Source organism: Talpa occidentalis, unplaced genomic scaffold (genome assembly GCF_014898055.3).
Source record: "Talpa occidentalis isolate TD23 unplaced genomic scaffold, MPIMG_talOcc4v2.1, whole genome shotgun sequence".
Classification (NCBI taxonomy): Eukaryota; Metazoa; Chordata; class Mammalia; order Eulipotyphla; family Talpidae; genus Talpa; species Talpa occidentalis.
The window spans coordinates 66,803,517-66,807,613 of NW_026555331.1; the positions used below are offsets into that span (position 1 = coordinate 66,803,517).

Consider the following 4,097-nt stretch of genomic DNA (forward strand, 5'->3'; position numbering starts at 1 on the left):
GTCAAACTCATTGGTAATAAGGAAAATAAAATTCAAATCAATCACAATGAAATTCTATGATACACTCATTGAATGAGAAAATGTAGATCAACTGATGATACCAAGTGTTGAAGAGAATGTGAAGTCACAGGACTGTCATGTAGGGGACAGGCTAGATTTGCACAGCTATTCTGTAAAATAGTTAGGCTTTTTTAAATTGATTTTGAACATACCTATACTTAAGACCCAAAAAGTTCATTAATAAATTTGTACAACAAAATCTTATATGATTATGGAAATGAGCAAACCATATGACTGCAGCATGGACAAATCTTACAGACCTAACAGTAGGTGAAGCTAGCAAGACACGCACTAAAGGTGTTAGTGTGCACAAAAAATCCTATAGCATGATTGTAGTTTTATAAATTTCACAACCAAAGTCAAAGTATATTATTAATGGATATATGTGAAGGTGATAAAACCACAAAGAAAGAAAGGAAACCAACCTCACATATGCCCAAATAAGGGGAAGAAGAGTTTGGTCTGGGATGAATCCCATTATGGGGGTGACTCTTGGGGCTCTGGTACACAGTTACTTAGCCAGGGTGCCAGTTACAGAGGGAGTTTCTTCATGATTATTCTGTAAGCTGTAGTTGTGTGGTGTGCTTTTCTGCATGTACATTTCATTTAGTAAAAAAAAAATAGGAAATTATAGTCTTTTGACTTATAACCAATAGTATCACCAACATTATCTTGTCCAGATATTTCCCCATTCTTAAGAGCCAATATACATTTAATTTTAATGTGTACTTAAAGTCTGCTGGCAAGTAAAAGGGAAGATGAAGAAAGGGTGAATATACTTAGACCAAGGGCCATCAGGAAAATAAAAAACAAAAGTCTTTGCCTCTCTAATCCTTCTCTCATCCTCCGGGATATGGGGCCCTGGAGGATTTTCTGGACTGGGTTTATCTTTCAGTGGAGGGACTTTTTGCCTCTTTTATTCTTTTACTCTTTTTTTTTTTTTTTGTAGGACAAGATTGAGGTCTATGTGTTTCCCATGGACAGGATGAGAGTCATTATCTATCTATCTATCTATCTATCTATCTATCTATCTATCTATCTATCTATCTATCTATCTATTTATCTATTTTTAACTTTAAACAAATTTTTATTACACAAAGGTTGTCACAAAATTGGATATTTCTCTACTTTGTACACAATTGTTTTTCTCTCCGCAGAAAGGCTGCTTCTTAACTTCTCATCTGGTGATGGCAAGCACTAAAATCCTGATTTTAACAGAATAGTAGTAAAAATGCCACGCTGATTTAAGTTTAAAGCAGTACATTGGTACATGGCTCTTGCACTCAGTCATCAGGAATGTACAAATGTTTTTTTATTCAAAAATACAAAATAAATTATCTGCAGGCATGGACAATGACAGCAGTAAACCATTATATGTTGTCAACTGAAACCAGTAACTGATGATTATAGTGATTTTCTTAAACATCAGCCAGCCTTTTCTTCAGTCATTTCCTTCAACTGACTTCTTTGAAGTTATACATGAGGAACCCTGCTTTGAGCTTCCTCTCACAGTTCATCAATAATGGTAAATCACTATTCTATGAGTTAGAACATGCCACCTCCCATAACACCTCCCATTCCACCCATTCTACCCATTGCAGGGTCCTTCTCTTCTTTAGGAATTTCTGTAACTACAACTTCTGCTGTAGTTAACAGAGAGGCTACTCCAGCAGCATCCAATAAGGCTGTTCTTACGACCTTGGTTGGATCAATGATTCCTTTTTCCACCATATTCAAAAAATCTCCCACCATAGCATCATAACCAACTTCTGATGAACTCTGCAAAATTTTCTCAATTGTTAATGATCCTTCAACACCTGCATTCTTAGCAATAGTCATTGCAGGAATTTTGTGTGTTCTTTTAATAATCTCTATACCAATTTTCTGATCTTCATTAGCTGGAGTTAATGAGTCCAAGGCTGGAATGCACCAAAGCAGAGCACAACCTCCTCCCAGAATAATGCCTTCTTCAACAGCAGCTCATGAAGCATTGAGGGCATCAGTTACTGCCTTCCTTTTCATTCACTTCAACATCATTTGTCCCACCAACCTTCAGCACAGCTACTCCATCTGAGAGTTTTGCCAGATGTTCATTTAGTTTTTCTTTTTCATATTCACTAGTTGTGATATCTAACTGCTCAATGATTTCTTGAATACGTTTTTCAATTTGAGCCTTGTCACCTTTTCCTTTTAAGAGCATGGCATCATCTTTGGTCACAATGACCTCTCCAACTTTTCCTAAGTCATGAGGTTGAACATCTTCAAGATTTAAAGTTAATCCATCTTCTCCAAATACTGCACCACCAGTAGCAATAGCCATATCTTTCAGCTGATTCTTTCTACTGTCACCGAAACCTGGAGCTTTGACTGCTACAACTTGAAGACCAACTTTTAGCCTATTCAAAACAAGTGTACTCAGAGCTTCTCCATCAACATCTACTGCAATTATGACCAAAGGCTTATGGTGAGCATTGGCAATTTCAAGAGCAGGTACAATGGACTGGACACTAGAAATTTTCTTTTCACTCAATAGAACATAGGCATCTTGGAATTCACATTTCTGACATTTTGATGTATTAATAAAGTATGGAGAAATATAACCTCGATCAAACTTCATACCTTCAATAATTTCTAATTCATCATTCAGTGTTTTTCCTTCCTTTACTATGATGACCCCCTTTCTTCCAACCTTTTTCATTGCATCAGAAATGATGTTTCCTATTTCTTTGTCTCCATTTGCAGAAATTGTAGCAACCTGAGCAATTTCTTCAGGGGTTGTCACTGGTTTTGACTGCTTCTTAAGTTCAGCAATTACAGCATCAAAAGCCAGCATCACACCTCTCCTTATTTCCATTGGATTAGCACCTTTACTAATTTTCTCGAAGTCTTCCTTGGCAACAGAGCGGGCCAGTACAGTGGCAGTAGTAGTACCATCCCCGGCTCTTCATTTGTGTTATTGGCAACATCTTGAACAAGTTTGGTGCCAATATTTTTATATTTATCTTTTAAGTCAATAGACTGTGCAACAGTCACACCATCTTTTGTTGCTTTGGGACTTCCCCAACTTTGTTCAATAATCACTGTTCTTCCCTTTGGCCCCATAGTAACCGCCACAGCATCAGCTAAAAGGTCTACACCTTGAAGCATTAAGGCTCAGGCATCTGCACCAAATTTTACATCTTCGGCATAAGCCCGAGTGAGATGAGGAGCCAGGGCCCTGGACACCGGCCTAATCTGGCGAAGGACTGAGGGTAATCGAAGCATTTCTGCGGGGTGGCTGCAGGGCGTGCGGGCGACAATCTGCGAGTAAGGGGCAGAGTGCAGGGACCCTCCCTCCGCCCCTTCCCTCCGGCCGCGGGGCGGCTCCCACCCCTGAGAGTCGTATTTACTAGTCACCCAGAGCCTGGGATCCTTGGCGGGGTGGAGGGGGTCATGCAAGGTCTCCTCCTGGCAGAGGAAGCCATTGGTTCTGTGATGTCTTTCTTACTTCAGACTGCTGTGATAATACCACAGGGTGGCTCTCGTTTAAATAATTTAGTTCTCAAAGTTCTTAAGGCTCAGAAGTCCAAGATCAGGTTGTTGGTGAGGGCTCTCCTCATGGTTCACATTCAGTTTCCTTCTCACTGTGTCCTCACTTGGCTGTGAGAATGAATGCAGATTTCTTTATCTCCTGATAAAGGTGCTAATCCCATTGTGTGGGCTCCATCAACAGGACCGAATCACCCCAAAGCCCCACCTCCCAGACCATCCTATTGGAGACTAATGTTTCAATACATGGAATTTGGGAGGACACAAATATTCATTCCATAGAACTGGGACACTGATGTTCCTCTCTGTCTGCAAGAAGACGGGGGACCCTGGTCACAGCTGGCCATGGTCGAGAGTGAGCACTCAGAGCTGCTTTCACAGCGTGTCACTATAATCGCTCGGGGGATTATAATTGATGTGACTAGAATTTTTCTTTCCTTTTTTAAAATTAATTAATCAATTATTTTTAATGCTATTTTCTTTTACATCACTGATCATTTTTAAACAAT

At 39.6% G+C, this 4,097-nt stretch overlaps 1 pseudogene; it reads right to left on the bottom strand.

The window, feature by feature from the left end:
* Positions 1–1,592: 1,592 nt before the first annotated feature.
* On the bottom strand, positions 1,593–3,332 carry LOC119243369 (60 kDa heat shock protein, mitochondrial-like; annotated as a pseudogene).
* Positions 3,333–4,097: the final 765 nt, after the last annotated feature.